Consider the following 15,015-nt stretch of genomic DNA (forward strand, 5'->3'; position numbering starts at 1 on the left):
GAAGTTTTGACCCTGATTTATTTTATTTTATTAGATTTAAATCTAGAAAATATAAAAAAATAAAAACAAGCCAGGATTTCAACATTTCAATGCAAAAAGGCATGGAAAATGCATTATACAGCAATACAGCCAGTTTGCAATCATTAGTTTTCAAAAAATCTAAGTTTTAAACAAAGAAAATATTTGCATTGAACAAATATTTGTATTAACCTTATTGGAAATTGATAAAATCTGGATCTTATTTTTCGCAAAAAAATACTTTGTGCTGTACTTTTTTTTATTTTACAAAAAATCGGCAACATAAGCTTAAAAAATATTTGGAACGGCCTAAGTGCAAAATATCAAAATTAAATATTTATCAAAGAAATTCAATACTTTTAAGAAACATAGTTCAGGTAAGGCAAGTTTAAAATACGAATTGCTACAACTACAAATTTTATTGGGAAATAAATTATTTAAATCTGATAAAAAAAAATCCATACAAAAAAAAGAAATATTTTGAAAATTTACCATTTATCTTCTTAATAATTTTTTTTCGAAAAAACGATCAAATTACTTGTAAAACATTTTTATTTCATCTACAAATTGAAGAAACGTTTGAATACTTTCTAACAAATGTCAAATGTCTAAGTGATAACAGTTCAATTGCTTGCAAATTTACATGCTGTTTCATGCATTGTTCCTCTTGTCCCATCGGGATGTTCGTCTTGCCCCATTAGTTGAGCAGAACGTACTGAAAATCAATAAGTTTAAAATCTTTTTTTATGGTGCAAAACATTTTTTTTTTAAACTTGTTTTGTCTACAAAGTCTTAGTCAAGACCTGTAGAAAGATGATTGATGATTTTTAATTAGTTTAAACGAGCATTTCCTTAGCTTATTGCACTTGCCCCACCTTCCCCTACATAAAAATATTCATTGGGTGCAAAATATAAAAATCAAGGTTCACAGTTAAAATTAAGATTCAAAGAAATTTAAATACTTATATTTTTTTCTCTAAGAACTAAAAATTTTATGCGAAGGTTTAACCCTTTTTGATCATTCAGAAGTTTTTTCCAAGTTTTTGTACAATGCACAGTGGGAAAAAAGGGCTCAAAAAATTACCGCAACATGATTTCTCGCAAAACATCGATTGCTTTACACCAAAAGCTTCGTTTTTGCACCAGGAACAATAATCCGATGAAAAATCGCACTGCACGGACCGGTGGCCGGAGTACAGGCCACCAGAAGATCCGGATTTAAGGAAAAAGTATCAGATTTATCCAATTGTCAACTGATACGCTTTCTTCTACCATGAATAGTCATGCAAAACAATCCTGGAATAATACTAAATACCATTGGACACATCGGAACCGGTTCCACCGATCTCCAGTGGCCACATCCGGAACCGCATTAGGTAACGGTGTTAACCAGGCATGCGACGTATCAAACTTCTTGATTTTGGATGGGGACATGAGTTATACACACCTCTTTTAAAAACAAGAAGTTTTATATGTCGCAAGAGTTGTTTCAGGAATTTGCCAAATATGATATACGGATGTAGCCACCGGAGAACCTGGGAACCGATGACAGAAGCAAAAATACATCTTAAAAATACTCTCCATCCAAAATCAAGAAGTTTAATACGTCGCACGACTAGTTTATGCTGTTTTCCACTACGGTTCCGGATGTGGCCACCGGAGATCGGTGGAACCGGTTCCGATGTGTCCTATGGTTTTTAATATTATTCTAGGATTGTTCTACATGACTATTCACGGTAGAAGAAAGCGTATCAGTTCACAATTGGATAAATCTGATACTATTTTCCAAAAATCCGGATTTTTCCGGTGGCCTGTACTCCGGCCACCGGTCCGTGCAGTGCGATTTTTCATCGGATTATTGTTCCTGGTGCAAAAACGAAGCTTTTGGTGTATATCAATCGATGGTTTGCGTGAAATCATGCCCTTTTTTCCCACTGTGCAATGTCTTGAAATTTTATGAACTGGTCTATGCTTCTGTATGTATGAAAATGTATTGAAATGATATTTTTTTCAGAAATATCAAGTAGTTTAAAATATTTTAGGGCAAAATAATGCAAAAAACATGTTTTAAAGAAATTTACGTATTTTTCAAATAATTCAATTCAATTCAATTCATGTTTATTTGTTGTACTAATCAAATGCAATTTTCTTAACTATTGACAAAAGTCCGAGTTTTGGACATCCTTACAACTACAAAACTATTCAATTACAATCATTCGATGAAATAAATTCAGTTAATTTCAATCAATTAAGCGAGAGCAACAAAAACTGTTTAAAATAGCTGCTACTACTGGACTGTATCCGATTATCCGAAGCCTCGATTATCCAAAGTTTCGATTATCCGAAGTTCGATTATCCGAAAGCATGTATGGAACTTCGGATAATCGAATCATGAACAAAAGTAAAATTTTCGTATTTTTTTATTATCTTTTTTTAACATCAAATTCGAGTGCTGCGACCCCATATAAGTCAAATTTGAATATTTGATTGCCAATTAAACTCAAAAATTTATTTTTTGTATGTATGTATGATGTATTTGAACCCCCGTCTTGGCAGGACTTGGCCATGACCACAGTATATTTCAACTGAGACGGTTCGGTTAGTAACCACCATATATCTCAAGAACCTTTGAAGCGAAATACCTTTCTCTTGCTAACGATTTCTTCTGAAATTGTACAGCCATAGATCGGTAATGCAGATGACTTGGGCCAGGCAATCCACGACTCCCTAAACTCAAAAATGCATTTTTTCAATATTTAATCACCACCATTTTGACCATTTTTGGATTTAAAAAATCTAAATCACTTTAGAGTAGTTTAGGGATCATACTTAACCTCAACAATCAAAAATAAGACAGCGGAAAAAAATAGATTTTTCGTAATTCGATTATCCGAAGTTTCGATTACCCGAAGTGTAATTTTGCCAAGGCCTTCGGAAAATCGAGTGTGAACTGTTTTTCCATATATTTCGCCATAATAATGCATATAATTGATGGAAAATGTTCAAAAATTTTCAAAAGTCAATTTAGCAGATGAAAAAATATTTTAGTACATAAAATATTTATAAATTGACATTGTAGAAAAATTCAAAGTTTAAAAAAAAATTGTATTTTTTTTTCAAATATTTCCCATCAACTTGAAATTCAAAGCGATGACGTATTCTTTTTATTTGTTTTTATTTATGTAAAATGTTAAAAATGTCCAAAAATCTATTTTCGAAACAATTAATTAAAAAAATTCAAGACGGTTATAACTAATCAACAAGAAACAATAATACTTATATAACTTACGTCCTTCTCAAATGTCATTCTCGAGTGCCACTGGCTGCATATACACAAAATGGCTAGAAAGTTTCATTCATATCGAAGAGGGTTTATAAAAAAACTTGTTTTGAGTAGGAATTGAATCTTTTCGGTAACATTAGATTCATAATAAAAATATAGCCTTTTCGATTGTAATTTTTATGAGACACTGCAATTCTGACCAATAGATATGTGTGTAAAAAACAAAACAAAAAACAAAAAGATGGCAATAATCTAGATAACTACTCCTAAGAAATCTCAAATTGACTCACCGTCATCGAACAAGTTGTTGCGAGCCGTTAGTGATAGCAGAGCTCGACGACCATCGCAACGCCACCACCGCTGGAAGTCGTTGAAAGAGTTTAGTTAGAACGGATTCACGTGCTGCGCCACACTGTTGCTACACAACTCGATAGCCCCAGAACTTGCAAGTCGGCGATATACACGATATTAACGCAAGAGACGGGCCCCCAGCAAGTCGTTTTACTGCTGATCGATTTGATAGTCGGTTTGAAAGGGGGTGAACGCTGTTATTAACTTAGGTGTTTTTTTGCAAAGAAAAAATTAAACCGGTTGGATTTATCAGAAACATTCAAACTAATTATTTTTTCCAAACAGTATTTTTATCAATATCTAAACAAAATGATTTCATTTGTTGAAGAAATGATAAAACAAATTTGGCCAAATTTTAAATACTGTTCACCCACTATCCGAAGTTCTCAGGAATCTGAACTTGAATAATAATTTCCGCAGACATCGACAACCGCAACGACAACGACACAGTAAATTGATGACGTACGATCCTTTTTGCCTCTCCGACGAAGGTGTTCGCAGAGTGGACAGAATTTGAAACCTGTTCTCGCCAACGGACTGCAGCACAAAGAAAAGTGTGCACACAATTTCGAGTGACCTCGCGGGATTTTGGCAGACGATCCCAGCGAAACAGGTTTGATATCAAAGGAGGAAGAAAAAATTAAAAATATCGGATGATGTTGCATTTTTCAGGAGGTTACTACGTAATGGCAAGCACGTGTTTTTAAAGGATTCACGCAACAAGAAGTTTGAATATATTCTAATTTTTTTTAATTCTGCTCTGCGCATTCCTTCAAATATTCTAACAGCTTAGCCCAAGATCAACTTATCTAAAAAGTGAGATTTAAAAAATATGTCTAAGGATATTTTTGTTTCCAAGGTTTGAATTCCTGTGGATTTACTACAAAGGTCTTTAAAGGTTCCAAAATACTCAGATTTTTTGTATAAGCTGTTGCAAAAACCGTAAAATGGCTTAACAATTTAAAGTCTCCAATTTTTTCGATTCTTATAAGTTTCCAAAGTATCATAAATCCTTCAGTCTTTTAAGTTATAGTCAAAATCTTGAAAATCTTCAAGATTTCCCATAGTTCATAATCTCCAAAAAAGTAAACGTCTTCAAAATCTACAAAGTGTCTATTTAGTACTATAAAATTAACAAATTTTAACATTCTAGAAAGTTCGTCAGATACATGAAAAGTCTCCAAAGTTTTCAATAACTACACAGTAACAAATTTTGCAGAATCATACAATGTTTCCAATGTCTACAAAGACTCCGGAGATGATAGTTTCTTCAAGGTATCTAAATTCCCTGAAAACTATTAAGTCTTCTAAATCCATAGAATGCTACAATTTATAATAGTCTACATAATTTGACAAAGTCTAATTTTCAAAATTCATTTAAGTCCCCAATGTCTCCAAACTCTTAATTTCTTCAAGTCTTGGAATCCTACAAAGTTTCCAAAGTCTACAAAGTCTCGAAGTCATCAAAGTCTCTGAATATTTTGATTGCTTCCAGGTTTTCAAGGTCTTTTAAAACTCAAAATTCATCTCATTGTTAAATAAAGTCTCCAAAATCTCTTGTTTCTTTGTTTTGACCAAAGGTTATAAAGTCCTACAAAATATCCAAGGCCTCCTTATCCAAAGCTCAGCTCAGCTGCATTTCAACGCAATGATGTTTACACAACCTCTCCGGCAACATTCAAATTGCAGTAATTTCCTCCCGCAAGGTGCCGATACGATACATGAAACGTTTTGATAAACGGTTACCAAAGGCAAAATTACCATTCTTCGGAGGGTGGTGCGGTGGCTACAAAACTATCGCTACCTTATGATCACCGCTCGAAACCGTTTTCCTAACCTTAGACTCTTCCGTAGAACGACGACGACTACGAAGATTAGGAAGGAAAACGCTACTACCCCCTTTGGTGGTGACGACAACGACGCGTTATGTTAAGTAATGGTTTGCAAAAGACAATGCAATACAAACTGCGAAAAGTGCTGCATCGGTGGAAAATTGTCCGACTCTTCTCTCTGTGCGCAACAGTTGCAACAGCAATATGAGCCACGATTTGAATGACATACATGTTCGAACGATTTTCCATCTCGATGATCGGTTTAAGATGTTTCGCGTTGAATGTTGATGCAATCAAGATGACGGTCTGGCCTCTGAACTGAGAGGAAACAATACTTGAATTGATCGTAATTAGACCTTAAGTGGGTCATCCAGGGCAAGGTTACGGCACGTTACGGTTGGTGAAACCGTTACAGAAATTGATAGCTTACCCTTAAAAAAATCCGAATCACTTTTGGGGGTGTGTCAAAAACGAACCCTACTACGCATGCGCCAACCGACGGTCAGCTCATGTCCAATTTGCGCACGTGAATTGTGCGTCGCAGCGTTCCGGATGATCGTAATCAGCGCCGAACCCGCGTCGTTAAGCTAACCAAGTTGTTGTCTGGTCAAATCTGTTCACACCGCATATTCACACCACAAACAACAATCTAGTCCATTCTTCCTCCTTTCATCTTCTTATTGTTTGCCTTTGTCGTGGGCTGGCCGTTTTAGCTCCAAAAATAATACCCAGAAATAGATGAAAATAAAATAGCTTCTGTCTTTTTTTCCCATAACTGACATCACCGTTGGACGGAGTCAGTTTTGACGGCCAATGTCATTCGTTGAACTTCCTACCGGGCTTTAGTCATACCGTTTATGTCGTGAGGGAGTCTGACTGGTTACATCAGATTGGGACCGAAAAAAAGTGGTGGAATGCACTGATTTGCTCGGGTCACTGAATTTGGATGGAAGTCACAGGAGTTCATTTGAACTGTCTCTGTTGTCTTAGACGATTTATCGATTTATTCCAACTGTTTATGTTGTTAATTAATTTTTATAAGAAAAACAAAAAAATAAAAATCATTTCATTATTTCCAGCGATGTGCAAATTTTTGGTACCTAATCTAAAAAAATATTGGTAAATTCAGTTGGTTTTATGACTTACGGGGAAACCCAGAGAACAAATATGAGCTTACGGAAGTGATGCTATTCATGTGTTATTGACTTGATTGAACTTGTAAATCACCAAACTGTAGGGGAAGTACATACATCAGAAAAAGAAAGATGACAACCTTTTGCTTAAAATCAAAATTTCTGTGTGCCAAAAACTCAAATGTTCTACCCTGGGTGATGAATAGAGAGAATGCGTAACGTGCGTAAATGAGCTGTTTTATAATCAGTAGTATGTGTTTTATTTTGTCTAGTTTTTGACATTTTTTTGCTGGAAAATTGTCGATCGTTTCGATCGTTTAGAAGTGATTTCTATTTTTTCCGGTGAACGAAGATCTGCGGCGAGAGTGTCATTCTGTGATTTCGCAGATAAATTCCCTGGCTGATTTTGAAATACTGCAGCTCTTCCTGATCTAGCGAAAAAAACATCGCTAATTCTGGCGAAGCTGATCCAACAAACAGAAAGGATTTTCACTAAACCAGGTTTTCAAACGGAATCAAACGATAGAGAAAGCTTCTGGATGGATACAACCGCATCGACTCCATAAACAACTTCCATTCATAATTATAAAAAAATAGATCTCGCCTTCAACTTTCTTAAGGTCTCTTGAATTCAACCCCTGGTTCTCAAAAGCCAAAAAAATTTCATTCTTGCAAAATAAAATAAAGAATTTTTAATTATCGATCACAATACTCTCTACTTTTGGCGAAAAGTAAATTGGTTCCACTTTGACAGTTCAAAATTGAGGCCGTTTTGCGAACCACTATTCAGCACCCAAATTCTACCCTTTAGGAATAAATAAACAAGAAGGTTAAAAAAAATGAAATAGACGAGTTTTCAGATACAATAAATTTAAAAAAAACGTGCCAGAGATCTGACATCATGATACACTATGACTAAACTATAAGTGACACTTTTTAACACATTATTCGTTCGATTGTGCTGCAAGCAGTAAACCAACAAATTAATAAAAAAATTGTTTTGTTGAGATTGTCTTTTGAGTAAGCTATTTTTTCTAGGCCAAAAAGGAGGCAAAAAATTTAATTTCAAATTTCAAGCCGAATATCGAAACAAAAAGTATCACAAAATACTTTATACATATTACTGTTTTGGTACTATCCAAATATTGCAAAATATTCATAAATATATCTGACCCGCCCGTGTGGATCAATCGGACCGCGCACTGGACTCCAATCCAGAGGTCGCCGGTTCGAATCCTGCGGCGGGCGCTCTAAAATTCTTTGTGTAAATATGGGTATTCGGCGCCGTCGCTCCGTGCCATACTTTCATACACTTAGGAGCCCAGGGCGGCGAAGTCCTTGCAGATAAAAAGGAAGACACTAGTGGTTGGTACTAGCAATGGTGGCCGACAGCTATAAAGTCAACTTCGTTTTTTTTTTTATATATGAAAATATTTCTTTTCCTTAATTTTTAAGTTCTTCACTGAAAATTAAAAGTTAAGTCAATATTTACTTTTTATGCCCCCTGATTTTTGGGAAAATTTTTGAAGGAGGTGACAAAAACTTGTTGAAATGACCCTAATAAGTAAGGATTAATTCTCTTTCTAGATATTCAAAAATAACAATCGCGATTTTTATTTTGTATTTTTTTATTTGGTCGAAACATTGTCAATCCATTCCCTACGTCAACAGAAACTATGTTGCATATAACAAGTATTTTCTCTTCTCACTTTCAATTTTTTTAGTCAATAATTTATTTAACAGGAAAAATACATCATGTGGTAACAAGTGACAGATTTTGCGTCAAAAAAAAAGTATCATATTTCATCTGGAACTGGTAAATTTTCATCAGTTTTTGGTGAATTTTGATCAGCTTTACATTTTAACTCATTATTTAGGTAAAATTACTCAAAAAAGAGGAAAATATTCAACCAAACAAATTTTCAACCTTCCAAAATACAACTTTTTTTTCGGTGTACATGATTTCCGGATGGTTTAAATTTAATTTCATAGAATATATATATAAAAAACCCGATTTAATCCCACCTGGGGTGAGATAGAGCCTTTCTTACTAAAGAATATAACGATGGTAGAACTTCTTTCAATTCATAACATTGACTTTGTTTAGAAGAAGAAGAAAGTCTTATGATGAAAGCAAAGTATTATAAATGATATGATTTCCAAAAGAAACAAAAAACGCCATTTTCACCAAAAGAATATTTTTAATTGTACATATTCTTAATCAAACAAGCGTTTATGACAAACGCGAGCATAGAAAGCTTCACATGTGCCAGTGACAACGCACACCGCGGTAGGCGCAAAGAAAAACCGAGGTATAAGTGAACCGCGTGTGCCGCACGGTGCAGGGAAGATAGCCATTCAGCTTCTACGAATGTGACAGAGTCAGAGATAGCTATTTTTACAACCGCACCACTACACACTCAATCACGAGTACCTTAGGTAGAAAGCCATTGGCATCGCCAGCATTGAAAACTTTGAAAACGATATAAACGATGAAAGCTTGGAAAGCTCCTATCGGAATCCAATGAACTTTGTTAAATAAAATTACGAAAATGAAGTCTACATTTAGGCGATTTTAGGAGCGCACGGGAAACAAATTGATTGTAGCCGGATGAATGTCCTATGTCACAAAAGTTTTTGCATAAACATTGGACAGTTATGCAAAAAAGGACAGAGCAAAAGAAACCGAAAAGCTACGATATCTTACATGTTGTAGGAAACATCGGTAGACAAGCTACTACAAACGAGTATAAAACGAGCCAGCAAATATATGCGCCAGCATTCTCGCGCCAGTATTCGAAGCTCAACTTGACAACTTGTCGACTTGGCGACGAAGCGTCGAAAATCGATGCAGTGTGATTTTTTGACGATTTTTCCGATTAAAATTCATGCTGAATCGACATATTTACGAAGATGGAAATGACGTCCTGGCTTAAAGTAAAACCTATACCTTTCTTTAGTAAGAAAGGCAAAAAGTAAATCGTTCTAAAAATTGATCGGGATTGCCGATCGATGTCGAATTTGTTTCAGATGCTCACTCATGGTCTGTGCTATGAATGTAGCAAGAAATTTTGAATAAAATCAGAAATGAAAAATGTTGGCGAAGGTCACCAGGTGGGCTTTTACCTTTTTTTAGGGATTTTTTTTTCTTATGGTAGGTCAATCAAACGGCTCTAACTCCAGAACCATATTATGAATCTGGATGAAAATTTGGGAGGTTGTAGGGCCCGAAAAATGCAATTTTTGAGATAAATAAAAGATATGAAAATGGAAAAATTTGAAAATATTTTCATTTGAAAACTGTGTATTTTGTTGAAAAGTCTGGCCGCATCCGAAAACAGATGGATATTTCGAAATTTGCGCGGCAACTCGCCCAGGTTCAGCACACTAGCTTTCATCTGCATTTAGAAGAATCGAAATCGGATATATGGGAGCTGAGAACGGCGCGACACAAAATTTTGCAAAATTTTACCACATACGAACATCACTCGACCTCCACGGAATTTATTTTCTCAAAATTCGAGGGTTGGAGATAGACGAGTTCTGTCAAGGTGAATCGATAGAGCGTCGAAAATCGATGCAGTGTGATTTTTTGACGATTTTTCCGATTAAAATTCATGCTGAATCGACATATTTACGAAGATGGAAATGACGTCCTGGCTTAAAGTAAAACCTATACCTTTCTTTAGTAAGAAAGGCAAAAAAAAACATAATATTCATTATTTTGAAGCATTAAGTCAGAAGACGAAGTCAGAGTCGGAGGCAACTAATTTCCAATATTTTTTTTTTATTGAAGTCGAAATCGGAATCGCTGATTCTTCAGAAGCCGGATATGGAGTTGGAGTCGGATGCGGAATTTCTACAATTTATAATTTGAGGACTCCGTAGCTCGAAATTTTAATGTCTGATAAAAAATGTTGGGTAGAAAAATCAAACTAACATTTAAAAAGGAAAGCTACTGTCATCAGGGGGTTACATTGGGTCTCTGAGTGAGATTGGGTCATACAAATTTCTGCATTTTGCATTCTGCATGAGAAAATGGGGGCTGTTTCAATTTTCTCGTTTCTTTTTTCTATTATTCACTGTATTTCAGCAACCACAGATCCAATCTTCAAAGTCTCTTTGGCAATTTTGTTGGAAATTTTCTAAACTATTCGAAAAAAAAAATCGGAAATGGACAATCGCAGTCACCACAGTATAATTTTTTTTTAAATACTGATTTTTTGGGAACTGATTTTAAAAAAAGTATTTATTGAAAAAATCGGGATTTTTTTTTTCGTGTACCATTTTTTTGTAAAAAGTATAGATGAAGACTTACATTTTTGCAAATGACACCAAACCGAACAGAAAATTCCTTCAAAAAAATACTGGTTTCGAATATTTACGTTTCATTTTTGTATGGATGCCAACATTGTTGGAGCCTTGAATTGGTGAACCAATTACACAAAATGGCTTCTTTGGATGGCCCTCAACAAGTTTGAAAAAATAAAATGCACGAAATCGGCCGATTTCGTAGAGATTTGCTCAGAAAGAATTTTCTTTTTCAATATTTACATTTGCTGTGGATCAATGCGTGTGGATCAATCGGACCGCGCACTGGACTCACAATCCAGAGGTCGCCGGTTCGAATCCCGCGGCGGGAGCTCTAAAATTCTTTGTGTAAATATGGGTATTCGGCGCCGTCGCTCCGTGCCATATTTTAATAAACTTAGGAGCCCAGGGCGGTGAAGTCCTTGTAGATAAAAAGGAAGACACTAGTGGTTGGTACTAGCAATGGTGGCCGACAGCTATGAAGTCAACTTCGTTTCGTTTTTTCTAGGACCTAATAGAAAAAAGTTCAGATGTGCCCTTAATCAGTACAATTGCATCTCGGAAAATATCGTGACTTTTTATCGGGAAATATAAGACAACAATGTTTTCTGAGTTTGAAAATCTAGCCTAATTGAAGGTCATGACAAATCTTTGATAAATACTGTCGAATATCAGTGTGAAGTCCAAGCTAGTGAGATATTCTCAAAAATCTATTTATTTGTGAGCCTGTTAAGTATAATTGACCACCCTTTCGTTATACAATCTTCATATGATCTAAACAAAGATTAAACCAATTTAATTGGGAACGAATTAGAAAAAGAACTAAACCATATCGAATTTAAATATGTTACGTACAATTTCCTATGCATGTTAGTTGTCAGATTCCGATTGCAATTACCTTTCTTAATCCGATTGCCATTGTCAAGTTGACAATGCCATGGCTGTTACCCTCAACAATTGAATGACTTAATTCGATTAATTTCCCATTCATGAGTCGACCACTGATTTATTGCATCGGCTTGAAATCGATAGCTTAATCAATTGATAGCTCACGGCCATTTCCAATCAAATTTTTTCATTCAGGTACCTTTTGTTACAATGCAATCTACCAATCGCGTACATGTGAGTATACTTGTAGTTGTGGTGGTGTATGGAAAATTTATGCGAAAGATGCAGGCGATTTTTCGCACTGTCAGTGATCGGTTGCATCATCGCCATCACAGGGCAGTGATACTATTTTCCATTTTCCACCCTACAATGGGTTTTCATTTCTGCAGCGTGATCGATCGATCGTTCGTTCGTCCGTCAATGTCAGAAGTAAATTTATTAGGCATGACTTTGGGTTCGCCGCTGCCACTTTGCCATTCGGCGGTGGACCTTGGACGTTCGGCTCAAGCTGCTGCTACTTAGGGACGCCCAATTAGCCGATGACAAAAGGCGAGGCGACTTTTGAAAGACGGTTTTAAGTTTAGTTGGTTTTGCATACTTGCGCTGAATAATAGTGTGATTTTGAGGTCGTTACACTCCGCCACTTGCAAGTTTGGCCACCATCACACGACTGAAGAAGGACTCAATTTCACCCATTCAAAGACGCAATTAGTAAGCTTCCTTCAATCCCAATTGTTGGCTGGCTTTAAACACCTTGGACCACGGAGGCAACTAGGAAAATACTAAAAGTGAGAACAATGCGACAAATGTGTCGCTTTTCTATGCGCAACGCACCGGTGCACACATGACAAGTGCGCTTAATTTGAGACCACCGTCTTGCCGAGTCGCGGGCTTAGGCTTAGTCTTAGGGCGATCGCATGAATTGGCCTTCCTTCTTGGAAGTTGTAAAAAAACAGACACAATGGCGACACTTTTGGCGAAGGTGTTGAATGGTATTAGGCGTGAAGTTGGTGAGGAAAAAAATAAGAAACTTATTTGAATAGAAGAGTCGCCTGGGTAAAATTGCATGCAAAATTCCATTGTGACGGGGGGCCAGGAAATAGGTATTTCCTTAATTTTATAGTAATTGACGCTGTATACAAGACAACGATTGCAATTTAAAAGTTAAAACTTAAAATATTACACTAGTGACTTCAAAAAACTTACTTACAAAAAAAAACAAAAAAAAGCATTGTTAAATAACACTGACCCACAAAAAAAATTTACAAAAAATGACTGCGCAGGCTCAACTCTAGGGGAAGCATGACTTTTAGGGTCCCCAGAAACACCTGACTTTGAATTTTTCTAAAATATTTAGACAGGGCCGACTAGTTTTTCTCCAAAGTTTGTATGGAGAATTAAGGCGGTTCGTCGCTCTTGCATACAATTAAAAATTCCATGCAATATGTAGGAGAACCGAATAGCACTAATCCTCCATGGGACCATCCATAAACCACGTGGACACTTTAGGGTGGGGGGGTATGGCGATTGTCCACGCTTCATACAAAAAAGATTTTTTTTCTATGGACAATTGTCCACGAGGGGGGGGGGGTTGAGATTACCGAAAAATTGTCCACGTGGTTTGTGGATGGTCCCCATACAAAATTTGAAGAACAACCATTCGGCCCTGTCTAAATATAAGTGCACGTGCTTCTGGGGACCACAAACTGCATTCTTCCCATCGAGTTAAGCCTGCGCCGAAATTTTGTTGGTCTGTGTAATTATTTGATTATTTGATGTTTGAAAAATAATTTAGATTTCTATTTTGTATAATCTCTGTTGATTTCTCGTCACGTTCTGTAGAAATAAAACTCCCAGAACACACTTAAATCATCTGATTTACATTCTAGTTCAGTGGTTCTCAACCTTTTACGTTGCATTCCTCCCTTGGCTGATTTGCAAAACTGCATTCCCCCTTCCTTTATTCTAAACTGTTTGATAACAAATTGATGTTTTAAATAAAATCATGAAAATTTTGAACTTGTGATCGCGAAATAAAATGATTTCTTTGTTCTTTTTAATTTGTCTGAATCAACCTAAAATAATTGAGAAGAAATTAATGACAGATGAATTTAAAAAAAGAACTGAATGAAAAATATTAATTATTTTATTTTCAAGAATGAAAAAACGGTTTTGTTAATGATAGAAAGATTACAACAAAAATAAACAAATTTAAAAAAAAATATTTTAGTGTTTGACAGAATTCAATCTTACAACATTATTTTTTGAGTTTCATTTTATTATTTTTATTATTTATTGAAATAACTGTTTGTTAACAAAAATATAAATTTACAGATTTTTAAAATGAGAAAAAAATACTTTTAATTGTTCTTGTTTGAACATCCACACCAACGTTTTAAAAAAATTAAATCGAAAACTCACCAAAACATATCTCAAAAGTATTTTTTAAAGACCAGTTGAGATTTAACGAAAGCAACATGAAAATTATAAATGAAAATGGTCATGATCGACAAACTGCAAGAAAAATTCCAGATTTCCTAAAAAAAATCTTTTTGAAGTATGTTTGAGAACTTATCATTTTTTCATGTGAAAACATGAAAGATTGATAAGAAAGTATCCGAAATTTTTTTATTTTTGCAAACACGTTAAAGACATTCAATTTTATTTGCATCCTCAACCCACTTTCAAGGAAAAACCATTTGAAATTTAAAAAATACAGCATAAAATTTTAAAAAGTCATATGAAAATTTCAGTTGACGTTTTGACGGTGTCTGAATCAAAGAAAGTGTCTGAAACTGTTTTTATAGTATTCCTCAGAAAATTTTACCCAACGTACCCAAAAATGGGAAAAGTTCATTGACAGGATTCCGGAATATGACCGAAATGAAAAAAGACAAAGCGGGAAAAATCAACCTTTTTCACTAAAACTGCGATAACTTCAAAATTTCAGCGATGCAGCCTAGGCCAATGCTAATTTTATTTCAAATGTTTGTCTTCCCTTCAAAATATCCTCAGAAATCAAGGGGCAATCCGCACTAAATATTGAAATTTTCATTGACATATACCAACAAGTAAAATCGATTACAAACTATTTAAAATCCATAACATCATGTTTTGTACTTTTAATCAAATAGGGTGCTATAGGCTATTAACAAATTTTGAATTTCCGGATCACAGATTGGAAAAAGACGTTAAACTT

The sequence above is a fragment of the Culex pipiens genome, chromosome 2 (assembly GCF_016801865.2).
Source record: "Culex pipiens pallens isolate TS chromosome 2, TS_CPP_V2, whole genome shotgun sequence".
Lineage (NCBI taxonomy): Eukaryota > Metazoa > Arthropoda > Insecta > Diptera > Culicidae > Culex > Culex pipiens.